Source organism: Micrasema longulum, unplaced genomic scaffold (assembly GCF_059751315.1).
Source record: "Micrasema longulum isolate JH-2025_06_02 unplaced genomic scaffold, ASM5975131v1 h1tg001846l, whole genome shotgun sequence".
Classification (NCBI taxonomy): Eukaryota; Metazoa; Arthropoda; class Insecta; order Trichoptera; family Brachycentridae; genus Micrasema; species Micrasema longulum.
Window position 1 is genome coordinate 88,155 of NW_028279020.1, and position 17,497 is coordinate 105,651.

Here is a 17,497-nt window from a genome sequence, read left to right on the forward strand (position 1 = left end):
AGATTCTCCAAGTTACGCGTATTGTTGTTGTGAATATCATTACCAAATGTGTATTTTAAATTTGTGTGAGCAGAAAAGTTTATAATATTCAAAACAGTATTGGTTATGTCATGCATCTCTTTTTAATTCTATATGAAACCTTTATTTTAAATGCGAAATTAGTAAAAACGTTAAAAAGTATAGGGTAGACCGAGGCTATTTGGATGATTTTCAACGTTTTCTTTGAAAAATAAAAACCAATGCTTATTTAAAATAAATATATTACTAAACATTAATCGTTTGAAATTTTTATATTATATATTTTTATTGATAATAACGTAAAGTAAAAAAAAACCTGTAAACCTCTTTACTGATCCAAACCACCACATGTATATGTAATGATTCGGATCGGCAATGGGGTTACTCGGATCAAACCTAATAAAATAGTTATATATAAGGGGAAAAAAAATATCATAGGTATTAGAATCTATAGTTAATGAACATATAATGACACTAATTTACACGTTTTCTGGGTTACATATCGCACAAATAAAAATATCATTAACCCTTTTTTAATCATGAAATTTTTCGTTGTACCACTCTTTACAAGCAAAACACTGAATCCCATCCTTCTTTGGAGGATACAAAAAACTTCATTGCATTAAATGCAAAACCATTCTTTTAAAGCCTCAGCCAACGAAGAAGCAGTTACTGAAGATTTTTTTAATTTCCTGTGGTAGTTTTTCCTCTGAATTGTGATTTTGTGCGGTTTTCGTGAAATCGTTGTTTATCTGATTTGCGTTTAAAACGTATATTTTCTCACAAAAAAACGTTAAAACCTATGAAATTTATTTTCGTTCCACTTTTATTTTATTAACTGTGCTTTTAAATTGAAATACATAATATTTAAATATGACTACATTGCTTATCTTCACAGAAAAACACTAAAAACGCAGATAATAATATTACATCTGCCTTTCAGTTGATACCTTACTTGTTCGATCTTAACAAATATCGATTTTTAGCTGTCAAACCACGCAAACTGTAATACCGGTAATTTTTCTATTACAGCATCCAATACATGGTGGTTCTACGTTTATTTTTTTCATTGTTATTTTGTAACAGTAGCCGAGATATAGCCAATTTTCTTAGCTTGATCCGAATAACCCGCCTGATCCGAATAGCCTCGGTCTACCTTACTTAGCTTTGACTAATAGGTACTCTGTACTTAAACGCTGAATTTTGTAAGGCAGATAAATATCTGTTCTATATAGGTACTAATTATCGATTATAATCTAATTATTTTGAACATTTAATGATGAAAAAATCACTAAATTAAAAAAATAAAACAGTCTATCCTCTACGCCTTTCCCTACAAAAAAATGGCGTGATGGTAGTAGTCATCATCAATCCCTTTCCGCACTTATTGGTGCATAAGGCACTGCATTGGTACACCAATCGTAGCATATCCTGAACATTTTTGTTACATAAAGGTAAGATAGCCAGTCTTACGGTTCAGGTGCCAGACCAAGGACTTTAAAACATTATATTGTAAAAACACCTTTATAAATAAATATTTCATGTCAACCATGATGGTAGTAGTAGTATTAAATTAATTATTGTGTAGCTATGACGGTAGAATTTTGGTCAGTTAAGCCAGTTCAGTTTTCGTGTATATCAATATTAAATCGCCAAGGTCCAGTGTGACGAATACCTACCTTTTACTTTAACTTTTAAAGGACTGTGGTAAATAATTCATTTGGCCGCGGTGATGCAACATCGTGTTGCCACGTGCAAAAAACGGAAACGGAATATTCTGAAGTTCAGAAATTTGAAAAAAAAAACACATGATTTTAGCCTTGTCATGGCAAAATAAATTAAACAAAAATATCTTGGTCATATTACATGCGTGCGTCTCCTATCACTGTCAATAACCGACTGAATCTGTTTCATACACTGGCCACAGAACAGCATCTCTGTGTTCTTTGTTATTGCTGTGTTTAATTTTTTTGGAAAATGCAATTAAGATTAATTTTAACAAATAAAATACATACATAATTGTATTTTGGTTCCTGCAAAGCCAAGGCTTGTCAACAGGTTACATTGCATTTTTTCATTCCTTCTTCGCGTAGCAAGGATGAATATTTTTTGTTTTAAAATCCAGCGTAGTTATACAAATTCTGTGTCCATTTGATGATTACAAAAATACAACTTCATCATTTAAAAATAGATATATCTATAAAGTCTTGTATCGTTTGTAGACTAGTGTGGCTATACAGCATTAATTCACAAGTGTTAATTCAACTATCTTTCTTAGTTTCGATTTTACATGTTATATGCAAATTTTGAGTAATATTACCAAAATAATGTTTGCATTATTTTTATGAGCTTTCTAAAGTTGTAAATTTTGTAATGAAGCCCGTACATTTCAGTTAATTATGTATACCATTAACTGAAATGTAGCCAGGGGCGAACCGTGTATAGAAGCGATTATGCGCAGCCTACCATTAGATTCGACCAACTATAATAATGTTTTATTGTAACTTTATTAACAGAAAAATGAATAAATAATTAACATTTATTTTTAATCATTTCCACCGTTTGTATTTTTATCCTAATATAAATATAAATTTTAATAAAGCGCGCCCAGCGCCTGCGGTGAGCCAAGAAACTAGCCGATTATTCCAGCTTATTTTTTCATACAAATAAGTATACTATATTTTGAATGTATGAACCCCAGTGCGGGTTTTTTCTCCTAGATTAAACTTGCAGATTACACAAATTATTTGAAGATTCTTGATTTGAAAAACAGTATTTCAAACATTGTTTCATAAGGACTATTTTTCTTTGAGATATTCCATTGTAATGATGCAAAATTCTTGGTATACTTCAACTTATTTGTTTGTCCAATTAGCGCTTTCACCCTCTAATGGGCATCTTCAGACTGGTGAATATTATGCAATGTAAGGATAATTGATTTAACTCTGGTTAAAAATGGTTAGAAGACGTAATTTTTTTACCACATATTTCTCAAACTGTAAAAACAATGTTTGAAATACTGAAAAACAGTATTTCAAACATTGTTTCATAAGGCCTATTTTTCTTTGAGATGGTACTTTTGACATAAGACCATAATTACTTTAATGCGTCATATTGCAGGATATATAGCGCTCCACGCGGCCGTTTTTTGCACTATTAATTACTAGAATAATGCGGCCAGTTGCCATTTCAATTGAATACCTAATATCGACTGAATTCGTAGTGGTATTTTTTATTTATTTTTTAGTGAATTGTATAATAAAGTAACGGATAATATATCTGTATAATATAAAATATCACAAAGTTACATCGTTTGAGTTGATTTTAGGGATAAGAGTTGTTGTATCACACAGAACCACAGAAAAACATCAATTTATAGTATATATTACTCACATTATATTATGTACCTCCTATGTAGGTACATATATATGATATTTTTTTATAGCTTACCGATAAAAAATATCACCATTCGCCACTGCTGAAGGCGGCTCCTAAATCGGTCCGCCTTCGGATAATACTCAAATGCCATTTTCTCATCCCCTTCTTACAATATATGTGGATGAATAATATAAGATATTCATTTACTGAAATTGTAACTACAGCGTCACAAGTTCTGAAATTAACTTTTTGCGGTAGACACTGAAGTGATATTAAATGATAAAAAAGGCCGAACAAATAACGCATAGGCGTAAATTAAATCGTGAGATAATGATATTGACTCGAAGTTATGCAAAAGATCTACATGTACATAATGTCAGATATTGCATGGATTTTTTATTGAGAATACTTAAGAACTCATTGATTTTTTGGTTTATTAATTAATACATTTACAAAAAATGTTTTTTTTTCTATTACAATCTTTAGTTAATGTTACACTGTTATAGTTATTTAGTACTACTTTGAAGTAATTTAATTTGTCGAATATACATGAGAAAAAAATAAATAAATACACAAATAAAAAAAATTATAGTACAGTAATACTAATTAAAACAGAATCCTGTGTTTACTCGGATTCAAAAATATTTAAAAAATTACTTTGATTTATTTAGCGATATATTAGGTTTACTAGTTTTTATTTCATTAAAGAGATTATTATAATTTGTTGTTCCTTTGAAAACAAAACTATTTTGAATTTTGAACTTGACCGTGTAAAACTTAGGAATTTTGATATTATTTATGGTATTTGAGAGGCTTATTAATACAAAATTCGTTTACTTTTTTTTCTTAGTAAATTTGTATAGTAAAATTTATATTCTAAATAGTGTCTACTGTACGAACTTTCAATAATTAATATAGATTTTCCGAATTAAATGTTGGGGTTTTTCTCATTTATTATTTAATATTTATTTTTCTTGAAATTAACAATGAATTTAAACCTATGTTCGGAGTGAATTCAGATGTTATACATAGGAGAGCAAATAGCGTTCTTGCCTTATTTCTGCAAATTCTCTTATCAGTCTAAAGTTTTTTGATTTGAAACTATTGGCCCAGGCGAAGTTAGCCGCCATTTTTATTGTTTTATAATTATACCAGTAATTAATAACGTATTTAAGTTAATCTTTGTAAAGTTACAAGTCATAAAACTAAACTTCAAGAGTACGAAACAAAGAGACGGGGGGTATTTATAGCAAAATTATACAGTCCACCACACCAAATATGTTTTTATATATTTTTGTTGGAAAAAAAATCTGTAGAAGAAAATAAATAGGTATACCTAACTTTAAAAACATCAACAGATGAAAGAATTGAAGGAATACAGATGTTCAAATATGGACAGAATGGTGAATGTTACACAGTGTGTTAAGTGGCCACTTAAACCAGCCATTGACAGGTCATAAGCCCTGTAGATGCCTAGACTTCTATATTACCTTCTCTTAAATGTTCTTCATCTCTGTTGTAATATGTCAATATTTCTCTTTAATTTGATCAACAACGCAAAATTAAGATTTCTGTATTAAAAATGAAATATGTATACATTTTTCTTTCTAAAGATATTCAATTAAGGGATACTTACGATGGTACTTAACAAATATACACATTTTCATACATGAATATTGAATTTATCTTGTACAGTCTCGATATGTACCTATGGAGATAGTCATTTTAAAATATGGTCGCTCTGAAGAAAAATGGATTTTATTAACACAAATAGTTAAAGGATAACTTAATTATTATTTTTTATGTGAAAATCTCTTTGAAACAAGTAAAAAAATCAGTAGGTATTAGGTACTAGGTGAAAAATAGGCATTCAAGGTATAATAATCGTTTTTAGCTGGAAATTGGTTACAGGTTAGGAGGTCTGGGTAGATAATTACTAGAAAACGTGGCTGTATTATAATAAATACTATTTGAATCGTCTTTGGCAAAAATATCATTCATTTTTCTTTTATCCTAAGACAATTGTGTCAATTTGTCATTTTCGTGTCAGCGTTGCGAAACCTGACAACGGGTTGTTTTATCTCTGGACTTTAAAAGCCAACGGTACACAGTTTTGCAATGAAAACACACAAAGGATCACCATTAGCGACACTTCTCAAAAGATTTGGGCTAGTTAGAACAATGGCGAAGAGTTTGCAAAAAATCGCGGTCATATTTCTGCCAAGAAGCTGTATTTTGCAAGAGAACCGCACAAAAGGCAAGCATAAAAGAAGGTATTGCAGAAATGGATTTTTGCTACTAGTAGAAGGGTTATTCTATGGCAAACTATGTCATAAATTTAAATAGGCAAATTTTCGCTCGACAAAACGACGTGTGTGAAAGGTTTTATTTTCTAACAACTTCAATACAATAGGTACCTACCTAGAGGTTTTAAATACTTTTGTCTAAAAATTATAATAACTAACTGTGTCTTAAAGCGCCTTATTTAAATTTAATTTGAATTATTTCATTAAAACGGTATGAATATACATTTTTAAAGTACTTAATAAATTAAACAACGGTATTTTTTTTATATTTTTTTTATTTATAAATTTTATTGCATATATATTGCACGTACATATTTAAAACCAAGGAATCTATATAAAAGTATTGAATGACTAAATGAATACAAACTTCTTCTGATTAGGGTAGTCTCCATCTTAAATTTATATTTTAAAGTATAAGGAGTTCTATACTAATATAACAATTACAGAAGAATAAAAACATGAAAAATACAATATGGCGGCCACAGCTTTAACCGAAAGTGGTTAACTGTGTCATCCAGGTAATGGTGTAAGAGTAAAGAGTTATCACGCTATCCAGAATTAAGACACTTAAAGAAATATGGGTACTTTTCTCGACCTGACGTGGTTCAAATAAAATGTTTTTTTGTAAAAGGTGTTATCACAGAAGAACAGTTCATAGTTCTCGAACTGGCACCTGAAGACTGATCATCTAATAAATGTACATGTAACAAAAGTTATCAAGATACGCTGCAGCTGGTGTACCAATGCAGTGTTCTATGCACCATAAGGTGTGGAAAAGGAAATACAATGATGATTGTTATTTTTTACTTACGCTGTTTAATCCCTAAGCAATTTGAAATTATCGTAATACTTATGTAATTAACGAGCATAGGATTTATCTGCGCTTTTTCACTTTGTTTATTTATTTTAATTTTTTTATTTTTTATTATTAATTAAACATATAGTACATATTATACTCTCAGGAGTTATAAAAAAGCTCATTTGGGACCGACATAAAAAGAAATCATTTTTGTGACAATACATAATATTATACATAGTTATTACATCCGAAATAGTAAAAAAACATAATATAAGAAACATAAAACACAGTACTTTACATTAATAACTATCACTATCACTATCAAAAAGATTAAAGTTTTTATTGCGACAGTTTTGGATTTTCTATTCGACTTTTCGTGTTTTAGCTCATCGGGCAGTTTATTAAATTCGGAACGGCCAGTATTTTCCAGAGACCTTCTGCCGAACTTTGTTGATCGAAACTTAGATACACGAAGATTCCCTGAGTTACGCGTATTGTAGTTGTGAATATTATGACCAAATGTGTATTTTAAATTTGTGTGAACAGAAAAGTTTGATATTCAAAATGTTATTGATTATGTCATGCAGTGGCATCACCTTGAAGGGAAGTATTTTTGTCTGTCGGTCGATATCCTTGACACGGGAATCCCATTTCAGTCCAAGAATGTTTTTCAGAGCTCTGTTCTGAAGAACTTGTCTCTCAGAGATTTGATTTTTGCTGGCGAAACCCCATATACATGATAGATGGGATAAGTTGAATATACTCGTATCATAGCGTAGTAGACGGCAAACAAAACGGGATGAGGAAGCAAGCACGAAGTCTATGCAATACGCCAGTTACGGGTGTTATTTTTTATTTCACATTTTCAAATTGGTAGCTCCACGAAAGTTTAGAGTCAATAAACAGTCCCAAGTATTTAGTTACATTGATATTTTCAATATAGCCAGTTCCAAGAGAAATATTGATATTTAAGTCCTATTTGTTCCCAAACATCATATACGATGTTTTTTTTAACATTCATACTTGATTTATTTGATCTCTTATTAAAACTTTTTTTTGTTTCATGTGTACGTTGTAGAGTTGGGTTCGAAACTCGGATCTCTTATCCAAAATACGTGACACTACCACGGGACCATGATCCGATTAAATTTTTTTTTTAGATAAGTCGAGCACTTTTATTTTGATTCCACGAATGAAAATTTTAGGCTCGTAAGTTTTTGGTGCAGCCAAATTTATTATGTATGTACAGCGTATGTAAATTAGGTTAAGTTGTCTCGCGTACTTACAAGTTTTTGATTAATCGCCTGTGTAAAATGATGGATATTAATATACAGGCTAGTTTCAGTAAACAAGATATTTAATTACTTGTTAAGATACGAAAATCATTTATAAAAAAACCTCTCAACTAAATGAGTAGTGGCTACTGTGGAGTTAGAATTAATTATACGTAGTTTTAGAAAAGGCTCTTGTAAACTGATATCTAAATATTTAAGAAAATTAATTATTGTTTAATAAGCTATTTAGACCTTGATGTACGTTTAACAGTGTTTATTCATTTTTACTATTACTTCAAGTTCTCAATTCGATTTCATAAAAAAATGAGTGTCAGTAGAGTAAAAAATAAACGTTAATGCCATGAATGTAATTATATTCTTTTTTATTATTAGTAGGAAAGAGAAGTACTGAACACAATACCAAAAAACAAAGCTTTGTGTTGTGTAAATAAATGTCTTTTTCTTCTGCTGATTTGTCTTCTTGTAGATGTGATGATCTGTTCTACTTAGACTATTCAGCTTCCCGTGACGAGGCCCAACTATCCTTCCATCGCTCAGGTGGGCGCCGCCGCCGCCCGGAAGGCAATTCTTTGACTGCTGTGAACACCAGTCATTCAGTTTATGTGGTCTCGGCAGAATCTTCTACAGGATCTGCTCCAGTGCACTATATCTTTGATTTCACACGTTTCCCATATAAATTTACTTCCGACCCGGTCTCGCAGTGTTTCCGGTAATCAATCTAAGGACCCTCATATCTGATGATCTTCGCAGGTTCTTTGTTTTAGCGGTGTCCGATCGTGTTTTTACAGAATATGTCAAGAAGGGTGTAACACATGTCTTATATAGTCAATTCGCGTGTTATTATCTCTTTGTAACTAACTAATTGTACTAATAAAATAATTCTCAAAAATAAAAAAAATATTAAGCTTGTATATGAAAGGGAGAAAAAGTGATGTAATGCAAATTAATTGATTCAAATTCAAAGTTCATATCTTATATTTAAAAAAAAAAAAACTATTTATTTAGATGTAGTTGGTATATTGTGTAAACATTATGTAGAAGATAAATTTAAGAATTTAAAAATAAACATACCAGGGCCTGGATTACAATGAAAAATTAACATTTATCTTCAATTTTATCTACAAAGTAAAATTTAGTTTTCTGTATGGAAAGCAGAATATGCATACAATTTTTTCTGCTAAATTTTTAAAATTTAATTTAAGTTACCGACGAAGATACTTTATATTGTCATGCAAATATACTCATTTTCGTACACAAATATCGGTTTTTCTTTATAGATAGTCGAAGATAAATCTGTTTATTTCCCATTGTAATCGGGTCCCGGGGGTGTTATTCTAAACGCTCTCGCCGCTGTATTATCTCATGTATTTAAGTACAAAATTTAATGGATTCTTCATTAAAAGGAAAAAAATTCTTCCTTGGTACATTTTGATTGCTTCGAAAATAAATTGTGTGGCCCATAGAGGCCATTTTTCTAAGTTTCCGAAATCTTCATCAACCAAAACCCGGAGAGCCAATAAGAGAATCGAAAGGGTAAATTTTCTAGCAGTTGTAATTACAGTAATAATTATAATATAAGATCGGCGTCGTAGCGCAGTGGGTTAACGGCCAGCTGTAAAATTGGCGTCGCGGGTTCGATTTCCGCCAGTAACAAGAAAAAAATCCAACAAAGATGTTTTCTCAATTGATCTGGGTGTTGTGGTATTATTATTCATATATATTATTCATGATTTCCGTCCATATCATTTCTTTCCCACCTGCTGACAAGCCTCTAGAATAAAGTCTAAGCGGGTTATTCCTTTAAGAAAAAATAAAATAATAATAATTACAAAGATTCGCGAGTCCACAATCTGTCTTCTAACCTTTAACTTATCTACATCAAACTATTTAAGGTGCTGATTATAACATTGGAGGGTTGCGCCCAGGTTACATTTAAATACATACACAAACTTAAGGCATACTAAGATCATATCATAAGAGTGATTTAGCTGTAAGTTTGTATAGAAATGAAAATGCAACACGTGGCGTGGCACCTTAGCAAGAGACATTTAAATGTATCATTAAACAGCAATCAGGTTCAACCCAATTACACCAGTTTGGACTTAGTTAGTCCTTGATTAATAACCTCCTGGCAGCGGTACAGTGTTTAAAATCCTTATTGTATTCCAAAACACATGAAAAGGATTCACGTCCTTTTGACTTCGTCCCAGATGTGACACGGTCTAATTTTGAAAAGGTATATTCTTATCTCCCGTGATTAATTATCACGCAAGCTTTAAAATTGCAAGAAAGACATGTGTGGCTTAGATATATTCAGCATTTTTTGTTGGTAGAATCATTAATTATACTACCGAGTAAGGATGTTTGGAAATTTCTAAAGGAAAGAAATTTGAATGCCCCACAGTTTCTTTCGGTTGAATTCAATAGGAAAGCATTTATTTAGCCGACTTGGACCGATTCGGGAGAGTTTGGGACAAAAAATGCGAAACACACGAGTCCCCGATACGCAATGATAATAATTGTCCCATTTCAAGAATCCATCTATTCTTGTATCGCACAAATACAAATAACATAGGGAGTTGTAACGAAATACGTAAAAAGACATCTTACTCGAGTCAAGAACGAAAATTAAAAAAAATGTTTTTTTTTATTTGACGATTTTTACGGGTGTACGTCGTATCGTATTAAAAAATATAACACTAGCTAATAGCCGTGTTTTCATTTAATTTATTTACCTACTCTATTTAAATTGTCCAGTAAAAATTCATTGTTCTTGATTCAAATATTATTTTGGCATTATACCTACAAACTGTAAAAACTAAAAAAGTAATTTTTAATAGGATATATAAGGTGGCGCAAAAGTCATCACCCTATCGGAAGATGCCATAACGTTTGCAGATGGCGGCAAATGTTAGTTCTGCTTTGAAATTTGTGTTAGACACACGTTAGCAAGACATGAATCGCTATACTCCTCTAAGAACGCGGAAAAATAGTTTAGATTTTTTCGCGAAATATTTCGTCGGTGGTGTTGGCGCAACGCGAATTTAGTCGCAGAATTCCCGGGCATCCGATACCAACTGGATAAGCACTACGGCGTTTAGCCGCTAGCCTAGAAGTGTATGGGACAACATGAGACGCTGCCAGGTCTGGCCGGCTCCGGAGCAGCCGTTCTGCCGAGAATATCCCGGCTGTGTCTGAATATGTCGCAGAGGATCCTGGAGTATCGACCAGACGACGTGCCATGTAATTGGGCATCAATCGGCGGTCTTCACAGAGAATTTTGGGATTGGACGACAGATGGTTTCAATATGATGGATCAACGGCGCATACTACAAAAGCCACATCTAATATTCTGAGGGCTGTATTTCCGGGTAGCTTAATCTCTCGTTTTAGTGATTTGCACTGGCTGGCAAGATCACCCGATTTAACCGTTCCTGACTTTTTGTGGGGTTTCTCGAAGTCAAGAGTCTATGTAAACAAGTTTCAGGCTCTTAAAGCCCTCAAAGAGAATATCCGCCAACCTAGAGCTGGAAGTTCTGGAAAGAGTGAAGTAAAATGCCATAAATCGGGCCCGTGTGGTCATCAATTGTGGCGGCGGCCCCTTGGCCGATATCATTTTATCGACTTAATGAAAAAAAGTTAAGATATCAAATAAACAGAATCCAAAAGCAGAATCAAAATTTTTCGTTCATGAAAAAATTACACTCTAAGAACATCAGGTGACAACTTATGCGCTACCTTATACAACTAAAAAATAAAAATAAACGAACTCTCTTAACAGGAGAAGTTTGCTCACTTAGAGAAACGTCAGTAACGTGTTATTTTTTTTTCTTTTTGTTTTTATTTATTATAAGTAAATGGACTGAATGAATTCGTAAATAAACGTTAATAATTCGTTAAGTGTGCACATAAATATATTCGGCGGCCTCTGTGGTGTAGTGGTCAAGACGTTTGACTCACACACGGGAGGTTCCGGGTTCGATTCCCGGTGAGAACTCAAAAATTAAAATGTGATTTTTCTCAAGCCTGGGTGCTCTGTGATGTAATTCACCACTAAAATTAGGCCTGCTGGCCTGTTGTGGTGCAAAAAAAAATGTAAAAGATACATGCGTTGATATTGCATTCTCTATTATAAAACAATGTACTTACCTTTTATAAATTAAAAAAAATATGTAATGTAACCCGCAGACAAGTCTCGGCTTTGCGGGAATAAAAATACAATTATGTATGTTATTTTATTTGTTAAAATAAATAAATATTGAAAAAAAAAGTCGCGATCCGTGCATTATTTAAAGCTGAGAAAAGAATTATCGACAAAATCAAGAAAGGAGTTCTGCGTTGGTTTGGACATGTAGAGTTAATAGACAGCGAAAGAGCGACAAAAAATAATTAAGATGCAAATGTAAATTGATGCGGAAAACGAGGAAGACCTAGAAAGACAAGATTTCCAATGACCAAATCCAACAAATATTTAAAAATAAACATGTCAAATCGGCGCGTGCGTGATAATATGTATGAATGAAGAGGAAGCGAAGTATGTATTCAAAGACATGGCGTTATATCCCCTCTCCCAATCCCTACAAGGAAATAGCGTGATAGTTTATTGATGTTTATAACTTATGTTTTCATGAAAAACATCATCGTAATCTTTTATGTGCCATAAAATTATTACCGCTTTCATGTTCAAAATATTTTTATAACTTTACTAACAACGATGCTAAATTGCTAAATGCAGTCGAAATGCAATCTCTCAGGTGAACGTGTGATAAAACTATGCACGATAGTTGCGCAAATCAACGTAGAGATCCGTGTCTTATGTATTTAAGGCTCAGATAAGCATTATCTACTAAATCAAGAAATGAGTTCGGCGATGGTTTGGACATGTAGAACGAATGGACGGCGAAAGAACGGCTAAAAATCTTTATGATGCGAATGTGTGTAGATGTATGAAAAACACGAAAAAGGCTTGATGGTTTGTAGTATTGAGGGTTTTAATAACTTCTTTGTTCTCATACGAATACATGAATTTATTAAAATGGTACGTATGAAATACTATTTCAAGTTAGTAAAATGAATATTACTCTTTTAGGCTTTTTTATGTAGATGTAAAATAAGTTTTTGTTAAAGATTTATTGAAAAATTCTGAGGGCTTAACAGTCGGAAATGAGTAAGATTAATTGTATCTGGAGTTGCAGATGTCAAGTGACCGTTTATTTAGTAGGTAATATTAATAATGAACGAATGCAGTAAAAAATGGTCTTCCCTACATAGGTTCACTTGCCTTTTCATAATGAAGCAGTTTACATGGTTCTATAATACAATATACAGTAATATATACAATTGGAGTTCCTCCTATGATGGTAGAAGGAAGTCTCAACCCGCTTGCAACATGAGAATAAAAATGTGTCAAGTTTAACCCTTTCAAACCTGAATTCCCGTCGACATAAAAATTGTGTATTGTGAATTAAGGCTGTAGTCTGATAAAAAGTAAGGAAATCATGCGATTTTGCCGACTGTTGAAAATAAAGAAAATCGCGACATTGTTTTTTTTTTTTTAAATAAGATTAATTATTTTTCATTGAAATTAACGAATTACTACAGAGATGGATAACTGTTCGAGAAAGGAACATGGAAGTCTAGACATTTACAGAGCTTATGACTTGTCATTGGCTGGTTTAACATTTGGACAAACTCAAATAATATTGTATTAAAACTAACTGGTCCTAGAATACGTTTAAAAATTGAAAAATTGTTTCCAAATACTTCGATCAGATAAATCTCTTCACAACAGTTGAGGTTTCAGCTGTTTAATATCACTAAAATCAACACATAAAAGAATTGAAGATATCTGGATGTTCAAACAGACAAATGGTGGAAAACATAGACAAAATGGTGTAAAGTGGCCACCTTAAGCGGCCAATGCCAGGTCATTAGCCCTGTAAATGTCTAGACTTCCATATTCCCTTCTCTAAAATTTTCTCCACCCCTGTTGTAATTTGTTAAGATTACCTAATATCTAAGTCTGAATTTTGATGTGATATGAATAAACCTTTGCCTAATTTATTACTACTTAATTTTATTCAAATTTATAACGGTTTACCCATTTTATTTTACATTTTATTTTGCATTAATTTTAAATTTAATCACCCTTTGAATATTAATTTAAAAAAATTGAAAACTAATTAAAGTATAAGAAACATGTTTAGAGACGAAAACATCTATGATAAAATTTTTAAAAAATAAATTATTTACTGCTTTAGAACGGGGAAACTATCCCTAGTTAGGGAGTTTAAATGACTCACCAGCAAAAATCGAAAAATACGTATACTTTTCTACGCATTAAACCTATTGTATGTATAACTAAGTGTAAATTGCTATAATACAAATGCAACCATAAATAAATAAACATTTAAACACAAACAAACAAAAAAATCTAAGGTATTTCTGGTAAAATATTTTTTTATATTATTAAATTGCTTAACTTAAGTCTAATTGAATGTCCCTCTTTACTTTTGGCCCAAAATTTCATGTTATGTTTACGTTTAATTTAGACGGTAATAATGTTTTATTGTCGCATAACTTTTTCATACTGATTTTAACTACCTCACATTATATTATATTTTTTCGTGGGTATGGGTTTTTTTTTGTCGTTCACTGAAGCGTATATTCTTTAAATTTCTTATTCTTGTTTCTAAGATCCAAAATCACTCGCAAATGAGTGGAGGCGTATAAAAAAAAATTGCTTAACTAGGGATAGTTTCCTCGTTTTAAGACAGTATATATATTTTTATTTTAAATAAATATAAAATAAAAATAAATTTTATCATTATTATTAGAGCAAACGCCAAAACATGCTTTTGTGTGTCCTGCCTCCAGATTTGAAAATAAATAATAAATATACGACTAATACCTAATCCCAAGTCATTACCAGTAAAACTGGAAATCAACTTACGCTCTTATTACTCGTTCCTAATATACATAAAAGTTTTCTTTAACTAAAATATAATTACTTTTGACCGGCAGATTGACGAAGTATTTAAATAAAAATTGTTCCATTGATTTTAAGAAAAAGTCATTGAAGAACGATCTCAAGGTTTTGTCTCGATACAATGATTTTAAATCACATAAATTTATTATAGAATTTAAAGAAGAGAGATACTTAAATTCACAATTTTGGAGTAAACAGTGACAGGTTTCGTCGCTTTTGAGACATCTTCGAGACAGATATGGCTCAAGCGATGAAAACGGTTACTAGAAAAACACTCGTCTTTAATTTCTATAGTAAAATCCACCAAAAATTTTCACTTAAATGTTTCACATAAGTTTTGCGGTATTTTTCTTAATTTTTTGTTTATGTATTGTACATCTTTAAAAAAAATCTTTTGTTTGTAAATATTTCATATCTGCAGTGCGTTTTTAGCATAATTTTAATTCCGTCAAATTGTTGATTTGAGCATTTCGTTAAAAAAAAACATTCGATAATGCACAAGATAAACTATTGAACTGTTTTTTAGTTTGAATGATTTTCGATAAACCACTAAGAAGTACCAACTGATGGTCGCCGTAAGGCGCTTTTTTCGTTGTTCTTTTTGCACTACAACAGGCCCAATTACAGTGGTGAATTAAAGCGCAAAACACCCGAGCATGAGAAAAAACAAATTACATTTTATTTGTGAGACGGGTTGATTGTTATTTTTGTTTTAAATTTTCGTGAAAATGACATGAAATTTAGACATGAAAATATGGTCCTATGAGCCGTGTTAAAACCAAAACGCTATTCTCAATTTTCGTTCCTTTTGAGTAATATGCAGTGTATGTTTTCTAAGTGCTTTTCCCAGACGGTATGGATAATTCATGACTTTTGTGAATAACTATTCCCAGAAGTTACGCATTTAAGCTATTGCGACTAATAGGTAAATTATTACATATTACATATTTTTAATTAAAGTATTGTTTTGGTTTTTCAAATTTGATTTTCTTCTGTAACGTAAAGGAAACTACCTTTGCTGTTGTGGAACAAAATGCATTGAGTCAAAAATATACGAGGTACTGTCATTTATGGTCGAAAGCAGTTGCCAATAATATTTTTGTGCCAATAATGGAGATTGCCGTCTTTGTTTTAACAGGCCTCAGTGCTTCGATTATGAACGCTATCTTCAACTGTATATATCGAGACGGTATACTTAACTTCTCTACTATCTGAATCTTCCTCGGTATGTTCTGCCTACTTGCTATATCGACATCATATGATCGAAACAAACCAATGAATGACCGCGAAAATTAGTCCGCGTTCCTTACTTCGTTAACATTTAAAATAGTTATCATTTTTATTTTAAATTAGATAGAATGTGTCAATTTTAAAGCGATCATAAACTCCAATAAATCCCAATTCAAGCAAAAAATGAACACTTGAACAATATTTTTGACACTTGCCAAGACGATATGCTTTATATCGGCTGTATTTATCTACCGAGCGACTACAAAGCCGCCTTCTTTAACATCTCGATACGTACACTCCGGAAGATAGTAAAATAGCCGGGATAAATATAAAAACAAAATTTATTTTTTACATTGGTAACATTTTAAGGCTAGATGCTCTTGTATGTTAATAGGGCAGCATCTAGCTAGTCTAGCCACCGCATCTAGCCACTCGTTTCCGAAACTGACAGTTATGTCAGAATTTAATTCGACTTCAAAATTTACTTATATCCCTCTCATATTTTTTATAGGCACTTTTTTCTTTTAAGAAAAAAAGTGCCAACCTCAAAACGATTAAAAATTTTAAGAAATCATAATTAAAGGAATTTTTTTTCGGTGGAACCAAATTTTTGATACTTTTAATGCGTAGATAAACGTATTGAACCGATGTACTTGCATCAAAACTTGATGGGGGGGGGGGGTATCGGTAGTACGTCTTTGTAGTCGGTCGGGACACTATTATCTTCAACTATGACCTATGACGTCATACTGAAGTTATGTCATTTTAGAGCGTAGATATGAATGTGTACCGTGACGTACGCTTCCCCTTGTTTGGTATCGATGTACCTACCCAAAACTTGAAGGTGGGGGGTTAGTAGAATATCTTTGTAATCGCTAGGTGAGAATTTGTCTCCAACTATACCGTCGAGGTGAAGGTATAACGTCTTTATCTTCCCATCATAATCGAGGCCCAGGTGTATATGTATTAAATAAAATATAGTTTTACAAAAAAAAAATTCTTCTTGAAAATATATATTTTTTCATGCTAACCCCTTAAACTCTTAGGCCGATTTCGTATGGCCGTTAACATCGCACGATACGGCTCGGCACGATAAAATACACAGGATGGATTAATATTTAGTGTTTTATTACTTACTTCAATTTTTTTTACACTTTATGTACATCTACATTTTATAAACTTACATATAAAGGGGGCCATATTGCCTTAATGCATTTTTTTCTTACCTACTCAAACTGTTCAGTTTAAGAAAATAAATAGTAGGTAGGTACCTATATGGACATATTCTAGGTATATTAACTTCGAATCTTGGAATTTAAACATATATTTGAACATATAAATGTACATATAAATGTAATTTGAAAAAAAATATTTCACTTTTTATTCTTTGAATAACAAACAGTCGTACAAAAAAAAACACTAAACGCATATTAAAAGTAAATCGACCAATTACGTAATCATAAATTACCTATATATCTAGGTA